The following is a 25265-nucleotide window of genomic DNA, read 5'->3' as shown; positions in this document are numbered from 1 at the left end:
ATTAGTTTCTGCAAATTTAGTTCCAAGAATTGAATAAACAGGGAAGATGTCGCTGCTGAATCCGCGTGAGGTGTTGAGTGTCTACATGCCAACATGAAGTCTGACGAGTGGAAGTTCGTGTCCGAGACTACGGTTAGCAGTGGACGCTTTCACTCGGTGTCTTGTGTTATAGATAGTCGTGTAGGTATTAAAGATTTGTGTCTGGTTTTGATCTAAGCAGGGTGTGAAACGTCGCTGGGTTCAGTAACAATTCGGGTGACCGAGAGGCAATGTGTGCCAGAATGTAGGCGATCTAGTTACGAAATGTGTGTTATTTGTTTCATAGTGCTTCGTGCTAAGTTGATTGAGCTGTATTTTACGATCCTAGGTGTTGTTCCGTGTGGTTGGTTTCATAAATGATTTTAGGTTATGATTATGTTTGGTAGTTGGTTTCTTATAGGTGACGGTAGGCGTGTTTCGCCTTCATTTGTTTGTAGTTCCTGTCATTTTTAAGGGCTAAGATGTAACTAATGGCGGTTACGGAAGTACTTTCCAGCAACCCCGTTTCTGCTTATGATTTTACAATTTGTGGAGTGGTATTTCAGGCAGCATTTCGTTCGGCAGTGCAGTGGAGTGTGCTAGGTAGGACATCTACTTCAGCCCTTTTGTCGTTAGATGGCAGAGGAGTTCGTCAGGGTGGGCATATAACGATCATCGAATATCGCTAGTTCAGCGGTGGCGGGATGTGTTCGCTGTTTTTTTCGACGTTGCCGTCCCTGCGTATGAGGAGAATGGCGAATTCTGAGGTCGGCGTGATCGTGGGCTGCATTACGAGTCTAGTGCAGATTCACTGTCATATATTTATATATATATATATATATATATATATATATATATATATATATATTGCCATGGCGTGGAAGTTAATTTGATTTTATTAGAATTGATGTGTGTCATCTTTGTGTGAAGGACGTAAAGTGAGAAATATTTTGGTTGCATGGAAGGTCGGTTTAGTTGGCCAGTTGATCATTAATGTGGTGTAGAGTGCCTTCGTAGTAAGAATTAATACTGGTCTCTCAATGCGGATGTTTATTTCGGTACATGGTTTTGTTTCAGGTAGGCGTGCCTGCAAGCATATGGGATACTATAGACGTTACGCATTTACGAGTCCATCATTACTACAGAGGTAGCAAGACTTTGCACCGGGAGCTGACATGATCATTGTGCATGATGGACACAATTCATCAGGCGATGCGGTTGGGATGATCCACAGACACGTGTTGGCAGCCTCAGTTTTAGTGACTTGCTTGTGGAAATTCAGTAGCTGTTTATTTAAGTTTGTGTAAGAGCCTATCGCAGTGGACAAGGTAGAAGTAATCAGCTAGGGTTACAGGTTGTAATGTTGGTTATGTGGCCACCACACCACGGTCGCACACTTTAGATTCCTAGTGACCAAGTATCACGAGTTAGTAGCATGCCTCACAATGCCACAAGGAAGACCTCAGGCCCTCGTGTGATCTCCTTGCTTTCGGAGGAGGTGTACGGTTATAGATTCAGTGTGAGTGCCTTGTCTGTCTGAAAGAGGAGTTTGAGATCAGGGGATGTGCTTAGTGGCAACTTTCTCGTGAACTGTATCTGTAGTGTGTGGAGTAATATTACCAAGAGATGGCAGACAAAGTTATCTGAATGTCAGTGTTTCAGAAGATCAGTTGTGTGTGTGATGGGGAAGCAGCTTATTTGGAGTTGGAGATGTGAAGAACCAGACAGAATGAGGCACCTGGAGTGTTTGTGACTTGGATAGGAAAGTGCAGTATTCAGGTATGTTAGAGCGTAGAGTTTATTTACATTCCATAGATCCTTCTTAGGACTCAATCAAAGGATGGAGAACAAGTCATTTTCTGCAATATACATAAACCTCAGGACTTCATTCAATATACATAAACTTCTGTATTTTCGACACAATAACAAGTACGTGTTTCACATATCAATGTACATATACTGAGAATTTTAAATAGAAATACAAAAGTGACTTTACATATAGATTATAGATATACATAAAGCTTACGGATTTTCAGCAGAGATGAAAGCGTCTACAGAATAGTAAGAGTGAGTGAAGAGGTAACCTTTCAATGCAGGCTTGAATACCTTTATATCATAATTTAGACTTTTAATTGTTGGTGGAAGATTATTAAACAACTTGATACCTGTATAGTACACCCCTTTCTGATATTTAGTAAAGTTAGCATTTGGCACACATAGGTCATGTTTACGTCTTGTATTTAAATTATGTACATCTGTATTTCTTTTAAGATTATCCAATTTTTCCACCACAAATTATAGCAAGCAGAGTATGAATTCACTTGCAAGTGGAAGTATATTAAATTTACGAAATAATTTTCTACAGGATATCCTGCTTTTGACACCGGCCATTATTCTAATTATTTTCTTTTGCATGTAAAAAACTTTATTACTGTCTGTTGAATTCCCCCAAAAGATTAATCCATAAGACACCACAGAGTGGAAATAAGCAAAGTAAACTAGCTTTAAAGTATCTATTGTCATGGGTGGTATGACTGTTCTCATGGCAAGGCACGCAGAGCTTAATTTGGGAATAATAATATACTCAATGTGTTTCTTCCAATCTGAGGTATTGTGAACTCGTAAGCCAAGGAAACTTAAATATATAAGTGAACAAGCAGAAGGTATATTTCAGTATGAGATCTCTGAAACATTTTGTATATATTTTCAGGTGTTATTTTATTCTGGATACATCAGCACGCCCATTAAAGATCTTGTTATGAATGTATACAGTGATGGAAAGTGGGGGTCATACCGACACCTGCCACTAGACAGCTGTGCCACTGTTACTGTGCCACATGCCTATGTCAGCATAATGACCCGAGGAGATTTCTCCAGCTTCAGGTGGCTGGAGGGAAATCTGGACCCTGACAGGTGCTGATCAACTCTTGTACACAGTAATGTGATTACTTTAAAGTTCCATTATAGTGATGAGGGACCAGAATAAATGTACTTAAAATTTAATGCCAAGTGAGCTTGCTTGATTGTTCAACTTCATGAACAAGAAGTATATCAGAGAGTAAATGAAAGTTAGGTTGTCGAATTAACTAACTTCATAGCGTATAAGCTATCTTAAGAATTTGAAAACTGCTAATGTGGCCAAGAATTTACCCTGTATATAAGGAACCTTAAGGTTGGTTATTGTGTTCATAAGAACCACCCACTTTCACGTATTCTGATCCAGTTGGATAGCAAAAAAAAAGGGCGTGTAGGTTTAAATTTGTTAATTCTGAAGATGAATTATAGTTGATTACAAATACTAGGAAATTTCCCATCAAGAATGGCAAAAAAATTTAAAGTCATACTTAAAAACACATTTTCTTTATTCTTTTACAAATCACTGTATGAAAATTTAAATTTAATGTTTTTTTAACAAAAAAATCACTATGTATCTTTGCTTAACTAAGATTGTAGTATGATTTAATGTAGTACAGTCTTAAACATGATTTTATATCTAAGTTGTAACAACTGTGCTACACTGTGTACATGCACATAGTAGGACGCCCTTAACAACATATCCATGGCTATAATATTATCTCATAGAGCCCAAAATCTCTTAACAGGAAATGATCACCAACCAACCAATAGTGTGCATCCCTTCCAGATGCGGGGTGATGACTGCATTACGACCATCGCATCATTGCGATGGACCAATTGACTTTGAGCTCAGCTTAAGGCGCGTTCCCGCCGTTGTGGGGGAACGAATCAGGTCGCAGCTTTTAAGCCAAATTCAATGACAAATTACGTAATGCAGGGGTATTTAAGCGCGATCGTGGTTGCGGGGCGCTCTCTAAAGTTTTGGTCCTTCGGTTGAGCGGGGGTGTTTTTCTTAACAAACGTACGACAGAACAAAGGAACAGCCGAGCCATCCAGCTGCCTCCGTGAATAGTGCTTAAAAGATATATATGTTCCTGCGCGTATTAAGGAAAAATAAAGTGTCGTCGATCAGTGCAACACAGAAAGACTTTGTTGTCCATTTGTGTAGAAACCTGCTCCACCTTCTAATTCCCGTATATTCCCAGGGAGTCGGAAACTCGTGCTCACCGACAACCTCTCACCATCATCAACAATCCCTTTCTGTATCTTTACATATCCCACGTCAAGAAGCTGTAATCATATGAGCAAACCAGGCTACGACTACGAGTATACTAAACAAGCAGTGTGACGTGTGGTGGACGGAAAGGGACGGTTACAAGTCACCAGGGAAAGGTACCTACTAACCTAACGTAATTAGGATACGACAGATATTAGAAAGTTTGAAATGTATGAACTGTGTTTGAATCATGAAAAAGTTTGTACTCTCAAAGACTAGACCAGCAAACGAAAGACAGAAGTAAGGGGGGGGGGGAAACAACAACAACAACAGCATTCGCAGTAAATGTGAAACATGACTGTCGGAAGTAACGTTCTTATAAAGAATCCATTATTATCACAGACGTTTAGGGAATCAAAAATACAAGCTGTATCATACTTAACTTCATCATAAATGTTTTTTTCAAACCTGAGGTCCTAAGGCATTCTTCTCCCAACAGGCGCGCTACCTTCAGGACCACAGAGTCCCTCAAGTCCCCTTGACTTGGGTGCGGGGCATGCAGTTATATCAGTTCTACCTGCCTGATGAACTGCCAGAATTTGATTCCTACCGTGTCACTAGCATCACCGCTGATGTTGAATGTCTGCTGAAAAGGATTGCCTCTCTGATACCTCCTCATTATAATCCAGGTGATATATATACTATTACTCTGATTTTTAAAAAGAAAAGCAATTTTGTAGGACAATATCTGCTGTCTGTGATAGCCACTTTAATGACGTGGTTGACTTCGTGAAATGCAGAAGGAATATCTTCATGTTGGGTCGTACTGTAAGGCCATATACGAAGGATTGTAAGGCAAACTGTAAACGGAACTCCAGTTTGCCTCCGGCCGTCTTCACCATCTGAGAACGATCAGCGTGCGCAGCCCCCTGCTGTGTGTTTAAATATTTCACAAATGGTCCCGACCCCGCGGCGACACTCAAAGTGTCTCTGATCGGGATGCCGTCTGTTCACCATACAATATCGCAGCATCTGCAGAATTCTGTGCCCACATCTGCCAAGAGCTGGCTAGCCCACCGTGCATGGTATTCCATTCTGACACTTCGGTACCGGTAACAGCTGTTAGTCGTAACAGCGACCACACGCAAGGGGCTCCACAATGTTGACGTACCTGCTTCTGCCCCATCTATATCGGCTACTGCGAGCACGTACAGAACTGATATGAATTTGTGTTGCTTTCAGCACATCTGGTGGAAAAAGTGATGGCATATATCGATGGGACGAGCCCGTCTTTTCCCGTGTTGGGAGATGCTCGTAGTCAGTTGCCTCGCTCCATGTCAGCGATCTTCTACCTCTTGGCTGACTATTATTTCAAAGTTAATGAATGGGTAAGTAGTTGATAAGATATGTGAATTGTGCTTCCTTTAATCTTAATTTCTTTGGATTCTCTTTTTGAATATTCTACCTTCCTTAATGCCCTCGCTTCACTTCTGTACTGTAACACCAAGACAGACATTTCATTACAAAACTTTGTTAGCATTTCTTCCTTGATTTTGTCTTCAGTGTCCTTGTAAGTATGAAGCTTGTAATTTAGTCCTGTCAGTAACTGCTTCAGGTCGTGTGGGGTAATTCCTGTAAAACCCATATCTTACTTTTCTGTACTGAAATTTTAAAATTGTGCCATGCACATGAAATGTTCGACTCGAACACGAACCTTTGAAGTTCCTCTCCAGAATTATTAATGGACATACATAAGTGTTTGTGGAAGAGTCCTTAGTGTTATCTGAATGATTTTGACACCGATTATTGCCGTGCAGTGTGGAAACAGTGAACACAAGGTTAAAGTGCGGAGTGTCTGTTGCAGGGGAAGGCAATTAGGCACTACCTGCTGGATGTTTGTGTCAATCCTGTACGCATCGACTCCTGGGCAGGAATGGCGCTTGCTCGTGGGAGTCAACTGGAAACTAAACTTAATTCTGTAAGTAAAATATTTACAGTGCGTTCCACTTAATGTAATCACTTTTGCAGGATGTGCATGAAGTGAATGCATGTGTGTGGCTGGTCATATCTGTCTGCGTGATTGAACTTGAGACCCACTGGATGGATTTTGATGAAATTTGGTATGGACTTATGCCATTGGAGTGTACTCTGACTTGCCAACTGCATGGGGCAGAGTCCTGAGACCAGTGGAGTGCCACATGGGAAAAGCGGATCCGCCACTGGGAGCAGACTCCTATGTGTATAATTTTGCTAGTAGCAATCAGTATTTTGTAAATAGGTAAGGTTCAACACAATTTTATGTCGCAGTGTGAACCATTGAAGAGCGAGATGGACTTTTTGCGTCAAGCGTCTGCTGCTCAGCGTTGCTTTCAGCGTGCTCTGGATATTGAGGCGAATCATTCATTGATGTGGATCGAGTACGGCTCCTTTGTCTATATGGTGCATTCCTTCTGTTCCCGCCTGCTTAAACAGGTAAGATAAAAGAGCGTTTCTTGTAGCTGTAAACTCGCTTTTGAGCTTCACTGAGAGCAAGAGTCGTATAACAAGTAACTGAAAATGCTGTCCACTGTTTGATGCTGATGACGGAGGATGTACGCAATAGAATATTCTCAGGTGATTGGTCTATCAGTTTGAAGCAGAGGTACGATTTATAATCTCCACCATCAGGGAATGGTGTTTATTGACACACACACACACACACACATTTACAGATTCACTGGGGCCTACATTTGTGACAACCATTGACCTTTGAAGGTTAGGTTACTTATGCAGAGTAAAGTATAAACTCATGTCGTCACCATTAAGCTCACTGATTCAAAACTTGCAAAAACAAGTTAGAGTGACGCACTTATATGATATTTTTCTGACCTTCTGACATGCATAGTTTTTTCTTCAGAAGCAAGATGGCCTTTCTGAATGTTATTCAACATTCTTGTGAACCTAACCTAACCCTGCTGTGGTTTCTTGGAGTATGTTGGTGAGCTCTTCAAAGTCAGTCCTTGCACCTCCCAGATCATCTTTCAGTTGTCCCAGTATGTTAATACTCTTCTTGTTCAGCCACTGCATTGTCTTGATGTTATTTGTGGTGAGAAACTTGCTGATATCTCCAGAGGAGGAATGCGTATGAGATATTGTGACCATGCCAGTCTTTTGCTTCTCTCTCTCTCTCTGGTTTATCTGTGATGTGCTATAGCCATCTTGTTGGAATGATTTCCATCGATGTTTTATTTACCATTCAGACTTGGCCCAGACGCATTTGCTGTAGCAGAACACAGTACAGAAAGGCAATTCAGAGTGAAGTAGGAGAAGAGTCAATGAGAAACATTTTAGGAACCATGTGAGTAGGAAAGTAGGTGGAAGAGTTTTAGTGACCCAGTGGTTGAAAGTGCGTTAGTTCTGCTGAGTCAGTCACTGCTGGTGAGGCTTAGCAGTTGCTTGATGAAGGTGTCTGAGTGGTAGGTCTGGTTAGAAAGGTGATAAGAGTCTTTACTCGGTCTGTACACATCTTTACAGTTGAAGTTTTGAAGGTGCTCTCTTATTTCAGTGGTTTCCCTGATGGTGCAGGTGTGACTGATCCTGTTGTACATGCCCAGTTCTTGATTTTGGAGTTGTCTGTCCTCTGTGGAACCGAAGCAGACGACTCCAGACTCAAAGATTGGCGTGCACAAGATCCTCTGCTAATGCAGTAAGGTTTACTTGACCAAATGGGTCTTCATATCTCCACCAGGAGTTGGGAACACATTAGAGACTCCAGACTGGAGATTGGCTGTAACAAAACTCTCCACAGAGATGAAACACTGCGTCATCTTTGACAGACAGAACAGAAGACATAGCCATTATCTGCACCTACAATTTCACATCATCAGGGAAGCCATTTAATTAACAAAACATTCTCATTATTGCATTGTAATTTTTGTAAACCATTGAACACTGTGTGTCTGCAGGAAACAGACAGCCTCAGCCTGGAGATGTTTGAGATATTGGAGAATCGAAAGGAGAAGATGTTGGACACGGCAGAGAAGTGTTTCACCACTGCCAGCAAGGTCAGCGGTCAAGTGAATCTTTGTTTGTTGTTTCGCTGTTCTGAGTGTTTTTATTTTTAAAATTGCAGATGTAGGCCATTTATCTCATATGACTAACTCCATGGAGCAGAGTTTATCGTAAGAAGCTCGTAGTCTCTCGGGTAATGAAGAAATTCCCCATCTTGCGTGCGATCGGAAGGTTCATTATCGTGATGACCAAGTATGTACGACTGGCCCCTGACCAGTCCATTCCTAAGGAACTATTAAAAATCTATTTTAATATTATCCCTTATCCAAGCCTTTGTCTTCCATGTGGTCTGTTCCTTTCAAGTTTTCTGACTAAAATTTTGTATCTATTTCTTATCTCTCCACGTGTTTACCCATTTGATAATTCCCTTTGATTTGTCATCAAAATACAGAAAGGCAGCTCAAAGACTAGGTATGCTTCGCCCTGTCTTTAATAGGAGAAATCGCATGTCCATCGGAAATGGCGTGCTGTTTTGTTAGACGGTCATATGTCCTATGATAGATTATACTTCAGCTATAATTTTTGTGGCTAAAATATCAGGACTGGTGTATGTTGACAGATATGGTATGCTGCAGGAGAGGATTGTGGAATACAAGATGAGCGCTGGGTAAAGTGGCAGAGAAGAGAGACCACAATCCAAGAGTTTTCCTTAGCCATTTTGCAAAGGTAAGAGCAGTAGGCTTCCTTGGTGTTTTTATAAATGGATTATAATTATTCTTGGTGTTGTGAAATAAGAGCCCGGTTAGAGTCAGAGGTAAAATGATCAAGAGAATGGGGTTTGTGAGTGGGATCCTGGGAGGGCTGGCAGAGATGGCTTTGAAACTCCTCCACAGACGACGCGAAGTGGGAAATGCCCTCAGGCAATTTGTCTAGGGAGGCAGGATTGGACTGGTCTGAAACTTTCCTGTCGGCAAGGTCACGAGTCCCGTAGGTCAGCTGGCATAGGCGCATCATAATCCTGGTGTACTGATTAGGAAAAATGTTGTCAGCCCAAATGTAAGTTTCTATTTCCTGGATCTGATTAAATTTATTGCACAAGGTTAACAACTCACCAGAGGTTTGATGGAGTCCGAGGCGGACGCGTGAATCTCGCTGCCTGCTAATCACCTAAATATTCTTGGAGGCCGGTGACCTTCCGTATGTTGATCTCATATTCCAGCTCATCCTTCCTGAGGTAGTCCAAATTCGGAAGTGCACGATCCATTGTAAAGATGATAAACAGCTGACAGATTAACAACAATTCACAATAATCAGTACAAAAGAAAAAAATGTGAGTGCAATAACAGAAGACCTTGAGTTAGATAGAATCACAAAACCACGCTCTGTGCTACCACTTGATATGCACAAAGGCCCAGAACCCTTGATAAGAAAATGGTTTATTAACAAACTATGAACTGAACAAGAGTATGCCTGTTGAATATAGACGCGACGTTTATTGCAGGCTTGCGAACACCTTCATCAGACGCAGGCTAGTTATGCCCGTAGGATAAGCTACAGTAATCCACAGAACTTGGCAGTTGAAGCCTTAGAAGTCTACTATAGGATCCATGCTTGCATACTTAAATATTTGGAGCAGAATGAAGGCAGAAAGCTCGATGACAATTTGAAGACGCTGTTTGAAAAAATGCTCAAGGATGCTGCCGCAGGACCATTCATGGCTTCTAATTTGAGAGAAATAGAAGGGTAAGCGTGTTTCTGTGTCATAAGCTACCGTATTGCTTATTAAAGTAACTTGCAGCAGGTGTGTTGTATGACAGCCTTGTGAATTAGTTTTGTTAGAGTACCCGAAACTGTTGTCAAGTCTTTTAAATTATAGATTCCAACAGAAAGTGAGTGAGCGAAAGAGTGATTCATTTGTGGAAATTTGCTTGTGTTTATTGATTGTAGCTGCTAATTTTAACATGTCTTTATCTGAAATAAACATGATTTTCAATTTTTTTTATTTTTGTTGTAATACTATGTGGGGGCTTTTTAAATGTTTGTGGAACTAGGAAGTTGTTTGTAATAAACTGAGAATTTTCTTTAGTTCCATATTTGTAAGTATTCTCTTAAAATGTCTCTGTTGTTTCAACAGGTTTATAATTTTCTTTCGTATTCCGTATTTACTTGCTTTAGGAAAGCCGAGAGTGACGAAGAAACGACCGCCCGTGTCTTTGGATATTTTCGAAGAGGTCCCATTTACAAAGAAAGCACGTCTGGATTTGCCTCTGGTTAGATTATTATTAAATATAAAGCACTATATATAGTAACAACTGTGAGCACATATTTAAGAATGCCTCATTGCAACTTCTTTAACAATTTGTAACCCAGTGTCAGCTGGCAATTGACGTGACGGCGTTACGCCACTGCAGCGCAAAAGGTTGTAATATTTTACTTCTTAATACAACGTTTGCAAGTTACTGACAACAACAGTTACGTGTGTTCTTATTGGTGGTCAAGTGTAGGAATTGAGGCAGTGGGACACAGGAATAAACAGAATATGGGAATAGCTGAGGAGAAGAAGATTAATTGATCCTTGGGATTTTACTCGGGGGAAAGCTGTCTGCCACCTGTCCAGCCTACTGCTTGCCAGGAAATCAGTGGATTATGTTCAGTACACTTGGCAGGCTCACTTCATATCTCAACAGAAAATTGGCTGAGATCATGAAGGGCACTCCTGTCTTCTACAGATGTATCTGTCTCAATTTGACGTGCATTGTGTAAGTACACTAGCAATATGATGTATTAGATGTGCTTGTCATGTGATAGAGTTAAGTCTGTCCAAGAATATGTGGCACTGTTTATCATTACAATGCCCTTTGTAACTTGGTTGTTGTATTTCTTGTGGTATAGCTCTTTTGCAAGATGTTTGTTAAAATATTAGAGTGTTCGAGCTGTCTGTTAGTAAAGATTCCTTTGCATATGAATCTTTATCAGAAAAGCTATCAGACTGGTAAACATTTATTGACATATATTGAGGTTGACACTGCATCAGCACAAATTTTTTTTAAGTTGAATGGTTTATTGAGGACCACTACATGCTTAAACCTTAATTTTTAATCTTCACTATTGTCTCTTTAAGTGCTTGAATGTAAGAGACAAGACTGCTAAGTCGTGTACATGTTTGAAGCAGATAACTTTCGCATGGACCCATTGCAAATGCTTTACGATTATTCATATGAGTTATTTACCAGGAAGCATGGGATGTCTGAGCTAGAGTAGAAACACAGTTTTTTCACCAGGTTTAGAAGCACATGCTGAAATGGAAGGGAGAGGAATTTAAGTGGTGTAGCTCTTTTGCAGGATGTTTGTGTTCGAGCCATCTGTGAGTGAAGATTCCTTTCCGTATGAATCTTGGAGGTAGAAGGTACCTTATTGATCTTGATATTGGGTAGTCAATCAGCATATGATTATCATGTTGAAGGGGTCCCGGGATCTTAATAAACATTGTGACCACAATCCGAAATTGTTGTGTAGACACGCTGTCAATTCAGTAATCAGCGTGCACTAAAACGCATATCGTAAAACTGTTTATTGACGTAATGTCAGATATAAAGGTATTGTTTTGTGGAATGGCCTCTGTGGTAAGTTGCATTCTTTATTCTGTTCTGTTTCTGCTTGTTAAAGTTGTTTCATAGAGATTGCTGCTGGTGTGTCATGGAGAGATGTTTCCTCAAGGTAAGGCATTTTGGTGCGCTCTCCTTTACTTAGTGGGGAATCCCCACGTCCACAGTACAGAGTGTCTAAGTATTTGTGACCAGGTTGGTGGCCTCAGCACTCTGCCAGTTTCTCATAGTAACTAGCTCCTTAGCACCTACAGTCATCATTCCATCACTTCTGCATGATGTTCTGGCAGATGCATTTCTCTCCTAATCTTCTGTGAGCGTGGAAATGAGCCTTTGTAAAAACAAATTTCTTGACTAGCTGAATATCAAAGTATTCAGAGAAGGTTTTGCGTCATGGACGTGTTTAATTCGCCATTTTGCAAGCAGGACGTGATCAAGATATTTCCTCATCAGCACAAATCTAAGGTTGCCAAGGAGACAAATATTACCAATTTAATGACTCAAGCCTCAACTTCGGCGCTTGTTTCCACACATTTGCTCGACATTTTTTAGAGCGGGTTACCTTGGCATCTCACTAATTGTTGAATACCTATGTACGCGCATCTAATTATAGGGCTGATACTAACCAAATGTAACACAGACGTAATTAGCTATAAGAAGATGAAAGGGGTTTGGTAAGCATTTTGTAGTTATTGCAAACCTTTTTATACATTTTCAAGATTTCCATCACCAACTGTTTTGATATGGGCGACAGGAAGTCTTTATCTTGTCCACTGAAGACAAGTTTATTGTTTCGTCTTCAATTACATGCACAGCTGCAAATGGCCCGCTGAGGTCAGCACGCCCGGACTTTGAAGGGTCAGAGAAGGTTGTCAACACTGCATCTTTCAAATTACACGACATATTATTTGCAAATGATATCTTATGAAGCCAACTAATTGACTATATGGCTTACCGAACCCGAAGGTTCATCACCGAATTAACCAAAGCCCTGTCCTGGGCCAACAAAATCCAGGCTCCTTCAACTTCTGTCTCCCATAGATCCCGCCTGACATTATCCTCCCATCTACGTCTAGGTCTACCCAGCGGTCTCTTCCCTTCGGGTATCCCAACCAGTACCCGGTGCACACCTCTTGTCTCATCCATGTGCGCTACATGCCCCGCCCATCTCATTCTTCTCGACTTAATCACCCTGACAATATTGGGGGAGGAATATAAATTTTGAAGTTCATTATGCAGTTTTCTCCAGACCCCATCGTCTGCTCTCCTAGGCCCAAATATCCTCCCTTAGAGTGAGAGACCACGTTTTGAACCGATGCAAGACAACTGGCAGAATTATTGTTTCGTATATTATAATCTTCAGGTTCTTAGAAATCAGTCGTGAAGACAAAATATTTTGAACTGAGCAGTAGCAGGCATTTTCGGAATTTAGCCTCCCCCTAATTCCGTCGTGAATAAATTTTGATTTGTTATTGTTGTTTCATTGTTCCGTAAACCCGCGTACTATATAGTAACAGTATCAGAACTTTAACCTGATTTTCGACCACTTTCAAGGTCACTGACAATTTATTCTGGCCGATTAAACGCACGACGTCGCTTTCATTGCTATCGTAAACCACGTGCACTCTTAGCTTCGTGTTGTTGATGATGTGTCCGTGCTATGAATGCTTTTACGAAATCTTGTGACGTATTCGAGTATGGTGACCAAAGAACGTAGAAGCGAAAATCAAGGTAATGCATCGTGGAGATGTACTTTGTATGTCGACTGTTGAACGTTTGAATACAGTCTCGCGAATAATGGTATACGTTGTAAGTGTGCGCGTAGATGTGGAAATGGAGTGCTGACAAGAGTAGGTTTTCTCTCTGCGTTTCTGATAATGTCATCTCTGGTCGCGACGACGATGGCGCCATCATTCTACTTCGTGTGTTTGGGATTGTTTGACTAAGATATTTTGTTGTGACTTCTGCTTCTGTTTTGTAGCGTGATTATTAATCTTTTCTGTATTTGTTAAGAAATATTGAAATAATTTGCTAAGAGCTTAATATGTTTTATTACATTATCATTTATCTTTATTAATGAGGTCAATATTTCTGTAGAATGTTTCCCTGATTTATTTCTTTCATGTTTTCCAGACTGCTTTTATTTTGTTTTTTTGCTCGAGGCTGTTTAGTCTGGTTGTCACATTTAATCTGATTTAGACCTCGAGAAAGTAAGTATCTTATAATATTTCGTGCAGTGAATTTTCATTACTTGGTTGTTCCACTATTGACAAATTAGGTAATCTTTTTTTATCTTTGTGATCCAGTCATTCTTTTCAGATATTTTATCACTGTTTTGGTGGTGAAACTTGCTTATACATTTTTAAGAGATTATTTAGGAATGTGTTGAATTTTGAATCTACATCAAGGCTGTTTAATACTGAGTGCCAATTTTCATTCGATGTGTTATACATTCTTTAATAGTGTCTTCATTTCTGAGTCTGATTGATATTCTGTACTTATGATAACTGGAGATCGACTTTTTTATTATTAATATTACTAGAAGTCATACATCGTGATCAGATGGAGTAATTTTGGATTCTTATGGGGAAATTAACTATTGCCATGACATTGGAAGATGCTAGTCGATCATTTTACACATTTTTATGGTGACTTTCAATAAGATAATTTGTATTGATGATAATGGGACCACAGTTGACGATGTTGTGCTGTAGGTTTAAAAAGATAATTTATAATGCTTTGTAACTTGTTTAGGAAAGTCAGCATTGCCAGTGGGGGCTCTATGTATAGCTAGGACATATATGTTGGAATGTTTAGATTCCAATTGCACAATGCAGCATCTATTTCTTGTTATTTTAGTGACACAATACATTTATCTAATTAAATTTTAGGTTCTTTTTGGCAATAATACTTGCACCTTCTTTTACCATATTTCATCTAGAGTAAGTACCTCCAAAAGTAACATTTTCAAGTTTACCTGTGGTGTTGTGTTAAACACAGATTAGGGTGTGTACTTATTATTAATGGACACTGATAGTTGATCAGTTTTGTTTGAAAGTCCTCTTATGTTATGATGGTGCATGACAGAATTGTTATCTTGATTGTATTCTGAATTTAGAACTGGTTTATTAGCATTGATGTAGACATCTTTCAGGTATTTGGTGACAGATTTGGGCTTAAGCCTAAAAGAAGGGTTAGATCTTACATCAGTGATTACAGGTATCGAGTTTGCACCTAATCTAATTAGCAGTGAGTTGCACAAGCTTCTCCTTGCCCTTTGAGTTACGTTGTAATCCATGTCTGGTATGATCATTCCTATTTCAGGATGAATTGTCAGTTAATCCAATATGTGATTTGTCTGCATTGCAAAGGGCACACTCAAGTAGAATATTTCCACTCCCCACCAACTTGTCTATATTGGGCTTGTCATGGTTGCAAAAGGAAAGTACTAGAAATCTGGTGACTTTGTAGGTTATGATTGCGTAATGTCATGAAAGAGAAATTTATGGGTTTTTACTTGTTCAATAAGCTCCTGATTATGAGTGTTTGGAATATTCATGCATTACTTCTTTTTTAAATAAGCACAGGTGAAATAGGCCTTCAACATCTTACTTGCCTGTGGGGTGGGGCTGGGGGTTCTAAAGAAGATGGATGAAAATCATAATAAAATTCAAGTGACAGTAAAACAAAGGCTTCGTGTACTTAGGAAATTTGAGAACAAAGAATGGGCAACAGAATTTATAATAAAAGTATGTGATAGGGATTGAGTGATTCCATCCTTGAAAGAACACCATATACCAGGCTGACCTACTGATGGCGTATTTTGGGCATAGTTTTCTGGGAGTCCAGTAACACTGGTTTGATTAAGGGGTAAACTTTCTCCAGAGCTAGTAAGAAATCAGGAAATCAGAAGTTCATGTCATGGTGTGTGCTATGAGAAGTTTTGAAAAGATTGACAGTGAACTGAAAAATGGCTTCAGAGTGGTGCGTGTGAAGTGGACTTCCGGCACATGACAGACGGACATTGTAAGAGCTGCCGTGAGACAAATGACAGTGAAGTTCATGCTGTCATGAGGGAGAGTCTAAAGAGATTTCAGAACAAGTGAGCATTACAAACTGTTTCGTAAAAAAGGTCTGTTGTGTAAGAAACGTTAAGCAGTTTGTGAAGTTCTGTGAATGCACCAAACAAAATAGTTTGGATTAACTCTCTTTTTTTATTATCTATGCATCTTCTACCCTTCATTAGCCCTGATAATCAATACAACAGGTGGGAAAGGGAAATTCTTGAAATCTCTTAACTTTTTTGGTTATGGTTGTAAAAGAAAAGTTGTTTAACTGTGATGTCTTCGTTATTATTGTATAAAATATGAAAGACATTTTCTTGAAATCAGTTTGGCTATTATTCTGTAATTCATACTCATGTAATTCGTATTTGTTTCAACGTAAATAATTACACGTTTCCCCAGCGCGTGGGGTTTTATCTAATTTTTTTTCTACATTATTTAGCTTATTTAAAAACTCTGGTTTCCCTACAATAGGCATAAATCTTTTGCCTTTTACTAAAGTTTTCTGTTGAGGGGAACATATGATTCATACTGTTTCATTCTTACATTTGAATTACTGGTTGATTTTTTTAACTTTGTTGTATTGAGAATGTCAGAACAAAAATGTCTACTCTGCAGTTATGAGATCTAACGTAATATTAATCTCAAACACTACCGTGTACTTATCAATTCACTGTTACAAATTCCATTGCTCATCTTAAATCCTAGATGAAAACTTCTTGTATGTTCTTTCTACATGCTGTATGTTCACAGGTGTGGGGTATGGAGGGTCATCGGAGGAAGCAAAAGAAGCAGCTGCTAGATCAGTTTTGGACAGGATCTTAGTTGCTTCCGAAGAGTAAGTGCTCATCATTACTTCTCTCTGATGTACAGAGAATATTTCTTTCAGCACAGGGAACCTGTAAAAGTATGAAAGTAAACCACCAGGTGTATCTGAAGTCTTGACCTGATAACCGTCTGTCCTTTTGTTTGCTAGGAATTCTGACATCCCGCTCGACCCCAATTATATCACTAGATACTTTGTGTCTCTCTCGAAATTGGCCGTCTCCTTCTTATAAAGGAGGACTCGCTGAGCAAGGCTCATACACCTGTTCGTGTATTGTTACCAAACAAGAAGAAGAAGAAGAATATTTGAAGCTTGAGGAAACTGGTTAGTTGAGTCATAGCACTGGGTATACGAAGAGTGGTATGTTTGTGAATGTGTATGCTATGATGTGGTTAGGAATACCAATAGGTGATGATTTTGTGTCGTCATAGTAATCTATAATTTCCCTAGAAAATTTTGAAATTATTTTTAATATTTATATGAACCTTACTGTTTCATTCTTACATTTGGATTACTGATTGATTTCTTAACTTTGTTGTATTGAGAATGTCAGACAAAAATGACTACTCTGCAGTTATGGGATCTAACGTAATATTAATCTCAAACGTTACCGCGTCCTTATCAATTCACTGTTACAAATTCCATTGCTCATCTTAAATCCTAAATGAAAACTGCTTGATTTTTCTTTATAGATGCTGTATGTTCACAGGTGTGGGGTATGGAGGGTCATTGGAGGAAGCAACAGAAGCAGCTGCTAGATCAGTTTTGGACAGGATCTTAGTTGCTTCCGAAGAGTAAGTGCTCATCATTACTTCTCTCTGATGTACAGAGAATATTTCTTTCAGCACAGGGAACCTGTAAAAGTAAGAAAGTAAACCACCAGGTGTATCTGAAGTCTTGATCTGATAACCGTCTGTCCTTTTGTTTGCTAGGAATTTTGACATCCCGCTCGACCCCAATTATATCACTAGATACTTTGTGTCTCTCTCGAAATTGGCCGTCTCCTTCTTATGAAGGAGGACTCGCTGAGCAAGGCTCATACACCTGTTCGTGTATTGTTACCAAGCAAGAAGAAGAAGAAGAATATTTGAAGCTTGAGGAAACTGGTTAGTTGAGTCATAGCACTGGGTATTCAATGAGTGCTATGTTTGTGAATGTGTATGCTATGATGTGGTTAGGAATACCAATAGGTGATGATATTGTGTCGTCATAGTAATCTATAATTTCCCTAGAAAATTTTGAAATTATTTTTAATATTTATATGAACCATACTGTTTCATTCTTACATTTGGATTACTGATTGATTTTTAACTTTGTTGTATTGAGAATGTCAGACAAAAATGACTACTCTGCAGTTTTGGGATCTAACGTAATATTAATCTCAAACGCTACCGCGTCCTTATCAATTCACTGTTACAAATTCCATTGCTCATCTTAAATCCTAGATGAAAACTGCTTGTATTTTCTTTCTACATGCTGTATGTTCACAGGTGTGGGGTATGGAGGGTCATCGGAGGAAGCAACAGAAGCAGCTGCTAGATCAGTTTCGGACAGGATCTTAGTTGCTTCCGAAGAGTAAGTGTTCATCATTACTTCTCTCTGATGTACAGAGAATATTTCTTTCAGCACAGGGAACCTGTAAAAGTATGAAAGTAAACCACCAGGTGTATCTGAAGTCTTGACCTGATAACCGTCTGTCGTTTTGTTTGCTAGGAACTCTGACATCACACTCGACCCCATTACGTCATTGGAGACAATGTGTCTCTCCAGGAATTGGCCGGCTCCTTCCTATGTAGGAGGTGTTGCTGTGGGAGGCCTATACACCTACACGTGTATTGTGATCAAGCGACAAGAAGAAGAATATTTGAAGCTTGAGGAAACAGGTTAGTTGAGTCATAGCACTGGGTATACGAAGAGTGGTATGTTTGTGAATGTGTATGCTATGATGAGGTTAGAAATGCCAATAGGTGATGCTGTATGTTCTCAGGTGTGGGGTATGGATCTACTGAAGATGGAGCCAAAAGTGAAGCAGCAAAAGTTATTATTGACAAGTTGTTTATTGGTTCATAATAAGATTCAGATAATTGTACCTACAAGATGTCCGAAGTTGTGTTCATCATTTTTGTTTATAATCGTTGCAGCGCACTTATTGCATGTGCTGTAAATTTAATTTAATTTCTGGTACATTTTGTCTACATACAGTGAAACGTCTATCCATCGTTCCCGGATGCATCGTCTGTTTTGTTCGGTCCCGGATACATCCCATATAAAATAATGTTATATTTTCCCGCTTCTATCGTTTTATGGCATCGATCGTCTAAAAATCTTAGTCCCGGCCCACAATTTTCCCGCAATGATCGTTTCTGAGAATTTAAAATGCTGGGTTTTGAGATAAATTAATACCGAAAGACGCACAATGTTTTTGGAATACGCAGTAGCGGTAACATGTTATGTTGCCCAACCAGCACAGATTCTTTTGGAATGAGTGGTCAGCGGTGCAGGGGTGATAGTTGGAGTGAATGTCGGTGCTCATTGTCAGAAATTTTATGAGTTTAATCAGGGTGCACTCATATTTCGTTCCAGCGATGCCAGATGGCATGTGCAGTGTGAATTTCTTCACAAATGCTTTTATTATAAGTACAAAGGAAAGGCCGGCGACACTTTTCATTCTTCTGGTTCATCTCGTTTCCAGTGGTTCAGTGTCTTCTACAGCTACGTTTCGTTGAGTTCGGCAGTAACAGTACTTCCATTCTTACTGTTATTGTTCCAGTCTATACTTTTGTAGTTGTTCCCGTAAATATTTTGTTATTCCTGTTACTACTGTTAATTATTTTGTTATTATTCCTGTACCATCTCTCGCCCAGTAAAACAAGTCAGAATTCTTCTAGAAAGATTAAAAATCATAGAAGAAGTGGAGAAAAATGCATTTGAAAAAAGAATCGACTTTGCTAAACGCCTTGGATTAGCACCATCTACTTTAAATTCAATGATTGCAAAGAAGAAATAAATCCGAAAACAAACTGACAAGTGCGGTAATTCATGCAAAAAAAGGAAAACCGGAAGGAAATCAACTTTCAGTGAGCTAGAAAGTGTCCTCTTCACTTGGTACCAGCAATCGCGGGCCTCAGGAATTCCTGTTGATGGCAACATCTTGCGGGAAAAAGCCAAGACGATAGCCGCAAGACTGAATATTGAAAATTTTGCAGCGTCGAATGGCTGGATTAGTAGATTTAAAGAACGACATGGTATGGTCTACAAGAAGTTAGCCGGCGAAAGTGCTGCTGTGGATGTGGAAAGAACGGAGCTGTGGCTCGAGAGTCTGCTGGAGGGACATTTATAATGCGGATGAGACAGGACTTTTCTACAACGCCCTCCCGGATAGGACGCTGGCATTGAAAGGTGAATCTTGCCACGGGGGAAAACGTGCAAAACACCGAATTACTGTTCTTCTGTGTGTTAACAGTGACGGTAGTGACAAACGGGTTCCGATTGTAGTTGGAAAATCACTAAAACCGCGTTGTTTCAAAAACATGAAAAAACGTCCGGTGAAATATCACGCCAACAAAAAGGCTTGGATGACCACAGACATCTTTACGGCGTTCTTAAGTTCTCTGGATGCCTCCATGGGCACACAAGGCAGAAAGATTTTGCTGTTTGTAGATAATTGTGCCGCTCATCCGAAGGACACGACATTTCTACGAAATGTGAAAGTCGTGCAGTATCCAGCAAATTGCACGAGCGTTTACATACGCTTGATTTAGTCTTTCTTTTATGCGCATAATATTATTGAACGTGACGAGGAAAACATTTTGAATGTGGAAAGGTCTCTGTTTGGCTTAAAACGTAAAGTTTTGACAAACCATTTGTCCATTAAAGACTTTTTTGGTAAAAAGAAGTAACTTTGAAAGAGAAACATTGCTTTTTTTAAATTTTTAATGCTTTCCCGTATTCATCGTTTTTATTTCCCACCCCCGCCGAAACGATGCATCGAGGTTTCACTGTATATGCTTGAAAATGTCTGTTACGCACAGGCACAAAAATGAACACACAAATGGTACAATTATCAGTTCTGGGAAAACACCAATAATAACTTTAGTTTGCTTACTTTAGGTGAGTGCCACTAAGAAATCTGTGAATCATCTCTTCATATAATCCTGTCATCAGCTTGCTGAAATAAGCTTAACATTTCTTCTTTATGTTTTCAAGGTTATGCCTGCAAGCCTTGTTCACTAAAATGTGTGCGATGTTTACCAGTGTCTCTGAATGGATTTTAGCATTAAAAATGGCTGTCTTCAGCATTGTAGCGTCGTGTATTCTGGTGAAAGTTTACCAGCACGGCACTACAACCTGGATGACAGCCATCTTCATACTCGCCAATTTGAGAATCTCAAATCTTGCAGTTTATGTTTTATCTGTTTGTTAATAATAAGATTGTCATTCATTATTGTTGTGAGGTTTAAGTAAGCAGTAAATAATACTTAAAATGCAGTTTATACCTCAAAGGCAATTTAACGTGTGTCTGTTACGAATATCAGTTAGCTGTGCATTTGAGGGAAATTATCACTGTTTATTCCAAGAAAAATTAATGGAAAACAGGTGCACAGTATCCGGTTTGCAGATTACGAGGTGCGATCAGAAAGTTTCCAGACTGTGTCAATAGAGGGCGAACCGGATGTAGTACGAGCTTCTGCCGCTAGGGGGTGCGGCCTACAATCATAGTGAATCAGTGTGCCAGCCGGCATCATCGAATTAGCATTTGTTTCTTAGTTACGGGCGTTTTGGTAGTGCATTACACCGACCCTCCTGCAATTTCGGAATGGCGTGTGCATCACATTTTGCCAAAGACTCGCCAAAACGGCTACGGAAACCTATGAAATTCTAAAGCAAGCATTTGGGGAGTCCGCAAACTTTTGTGTGGCATTCACGTTTTAAAAATGGCCGAACCTCTGTCGATGATGACGAGCATTCTGGACGACCATCTTCGAGCACAACGCCCGAAAATGTTACGAAGATCGACGTCGTACCATCAACGACTTGTGCGACATTGTTGGGATAGGCTATGGGACCTGTCAGCTGATTCTAAAGGAAGAACTCCACATGCGACGCATCATGACAACGCGCCAGCACACACCGCCCTCAAAGTTCGGCAGTTTTTGGCCTCAAACACCATGGCTGTCATCCCGCACCCTCCTTATTCGCCGTGTGACTTCTTCCTCTTGCCAAAGATGAAAATTCAGCTAAAGGGAAGGAGATTTGAGACGATAGAAGAGATTCAGGCAGAATCGCAGATGGTGCTTGACAGGCTGACAAAGAAAGATTTCCAGGGATGCTTCCAGGCTTGGCAGCGGCACTGGGATCGTTGTGTTCACTCCCAGGGGAACTACTCCGAGGGTGATGGATGAATTTAATACCTGAGATAAGTGTACAGGTTTTTATAGGCGCAGTCTGTAAACTTTCTGATCGCACCTCGTACATTGCAATAATAGCAAATTGATAAGGTGAAATGAACAGGATGTTTGGAATGTTTAACAAAAAACTAGAGAAGTTCCAGCTAAAAGTAATGAACTTGACAGTGACTGTCTTGTGGATATGGATATGGCATGATCTTACGTGTTTGACAGCTGTTGAGGCATCTGCAAATTAGCTGATGACAATAGGGAGGGCTTCTTGAGCCCATAGCACAGTATGGAGTCAGCATTTGTTTAGTAGCCTCGTTTCTGTGAAACAAGTGATTACTGACTGAAATGCTTCAAGCGCTCGTATTCACGCTGATTTTGATGAGGCGTTGTATATTTTACGTGCAGAAGTTTGGAAATTGCATGATCTGTGAAATAATCCTACAAAATAGACGATGCGGTACTTTTGACTGATTTGTGGATTTTAGACGATACTGATCAGGTCTTTCTGACACAAAGATCCAGATGCATTCATTGGTCTGGCTGCATTGATTATGTATTTAACAAGAAACAGCAGCGACATGTCGCATCATTCCCTGTAGGTTTCTGAAATGCTGGACTTTGCTCCAGATTGATGCTGCTGGTTGCCTGAGAAGATTTTATCACATTTAGTCACTGTGAAAGCTTCAAGTCATTTCTGACTGATGTTCAGTTTTGAAAAGTTTATCATTATCATACTTTTGACTATGTTATGTTACAAGTTATGTGATTATGTTTGATTTTCAAGAATGGTGATATAGGAAGTCACATTTTCAAATAGTTTATATGTATATATATATATATATATTATTATTATAAAATTATGTTTGCTAAGAAAGCAAAGCATTACTGAAAGAGGGAACTTATTTCATATGTACATTGTTTTCAACAGTAACTAGCCAGTTAATGTGTTTAAAGCAAATATATATAATTACAAAATTATATGAGATATTTAGTAATATTACTATTTTCATGTATTACATGCAATTGATATGTATATGTGTCTTCCATGAATGAAAACTGATGGAGCAGCATTTTGCATTTATGTATACATGCATATACGTCTTTATATATGTACACCTAATAAGTGCATACATGCTTATACAGTGTACATGAAATGTGACCATTAAAAGTTTTGGAACCCGTATTTACAAATTTCATGGAGAATTGATTTTTGTATGTGAAGAATCTCTTATGTATGGGTGAAACCATGTGGATGGACGTCTGTTGAGTAGAAGTGAATGTTGCAGTTTGAATATCATAGAGTCGAGTTCTTTTAAGTATATATCAGGTTGCGTGCCAGAGACAAAGTTTTCTTAGTAATTAAAAGTTTGATCTCGTTTGCTTGACACAGAAGAAGAGGATAGTGCAGGCATCTGCAGTCACTGTCGTGATGTTGAATGCCTGATGATAATACACAAGATTTATATAGGAATTTGCTATTCTTGTATTTATATGCAGTCCTGTATGTCAAAAACAATACTGAATAGTTTTCATAGTTTCCATAGGGCCATGCTCTTGGATACCTATATTTATGTTAGTTTTTTTAATGACAGATCAGAGTTATTGCTTTGCTGTTCTGTTTGCCTTATTGACATGAATTGTTCGTTATATGTTCATGAGTAGGTATTGATGAAACGAGTTGTGATTGTGTCTTTTCACTATACACTTATTGTATAATAAAATGAAAAAGCATAGTTAAAGACTAGTGATAATTCACTATATGATATGAATGAGCAAATAAGGATATATTTGCTTTTAGAGACAATTGGGCATTAAAATATCAACATGTGACTTGTGCGTAACTGAAAAGTTGTTCAGATTTGAAAGGATTCATGAATGTTCAATTGACAGTGCCTGTATCTTTCACCCTTATTGTGCATTTACAACCTATTTGTAATTTTAATTTAGTCCTTATAACCCCTAGTGATTACTGGCTTTAAGATACTTAGAGTAAAGGTGTATTACTGTAAACCTCATTTGCTATACCTTGTGTTCAAAGAAGGATGCATTAAAGAATAATCAAGTTTAGTGTGGATAAAATATCCAGTAACTTCTCTGTTATGGCATCTGACTATGATGAATGGCACAAGCACATTATTGAACCACAGTTCATTATCGAGGTGTCTTACAGGGATTTGGGGAAGTTTTTCCCAGTTTTGGCAAGTGGCCTTGAAAGAATGTGATCGTGGATTTAAAATAACTGGCTGTGATAAAATATTGCATACTGTTTTTACTCTGTATAGCAGCTAAATGTTTTTGAGAAGATCATATTACTCTGCTTGAATTTCAGAAGTATGGATGGAGGATGTCTGAGGACTGGTAAAATACAAGTATCATTGCTTATCTTGTGTCACTTGAAACACTGCGTGCCTCTACACGCCTTTACTGGTAATTGTTTTTCAATTCTCCTGCATGAAATGCATGACATTGCAATATTTTACATTGGCCAAGCTTGCCTCTTTGTGAAATTGCCATTTCTTTTGTAAGTCACAAACCCTCAAGGTAGACATGCTTGAAGAAAGGTGAAAGTACTCACACTGGGACAAATAGTTATTGGGGATTGTCTTTACAAATAAACCAATCTACATCACATACCTTGTGCAGTGATAGTTACACAATTCATCTCTTGGTTTCACACAGCATTAGAAATTACATACACTGTTCTGTCAGAAGTCTTTGTAGAACAAAGCTTGCTATTTCTTTGTGTTGAGAAACTGTTGATAATCTCTGAATATATATATATATAAATTGTAAAAGTGGTTAAAGGCATGTCAGAAACTGTTTCGTTTAAAGTTAAAATGTAATTTCCAGTATTGATGATGTTTGTACTGTTTGTTGTAAGGAATACTTTGTTGTCCATGTGGAATCCCAGGTTTCCCCTTTTTTTAGGGCAAGTGTAGAATTTTCTTATGGATCTGTCAAAGAATTACTCTGTTTAAAGTTATATGTCTTTGCAGCTATGCGTGTGCAGTTTTACAATTTTTGTTAGCAATAATGTTCATAATTTAGCAATATAAAGCAGTTGTACTGTTTAATGGACAGACAGGTTATGTAAAGCTGATGGCAAAGATCATATTAACAAGTAGTTTGAAGAAGAGGGGATGTTACTGAAATGGTTGTGAGAGTGTGAACCAGGTTGAGTAACTATGAATGTAAACACACACACAGAAACAGTTGTTTAATGCCCACTTGTCGTGTTGGTGTCAGATTTTTGTCTTGAATGTTATAAAAAGGAGAGAGTAGTCAGATTGA

General features: G+C 39.1%; 1 non-coding gene and 1 pseudogene across 1 annotated transcript; both read left to right on the top strand.

The window, feature by feature from the left end:
• Positions 1-25265, top strand: LOC147870660 (calcineurin-binding protein cabin-1-like; annotated as a pseudogene).
• LOC147870661 (U5 spliceosomal RNA) lies at positions 16201-16314 on the top strand. The gene has a single exon (XR_015533262.1). It is a non-coding gene; the product is annotated as a U5 spliceosomal RNA (small nuclear RNA).

This window comes from Zootermopsis nevadensis, unplaced genomic scaffold (assembly GCF_977971745.1).
Source record: "Zootermopsis nevadensis isolate Lab colony 2312 unplaced genomic scaffold, Znev_1.0 Znev_ptg000233l, whole genome shotgun sequence".
Taxonomy (NCBI): domain Eukaryota; kingdom Metazoa; phylum Arthropoda; class Insecta; order Blattodea; family Termopsidae; genus Zootermopsis; species Zootermopsis nevadensis.
The sequence above is the reverse complement of the archived record's forward strand: the minus strand, read 5'-3'. Positions and strand labels throughout refer to the sequence as shown.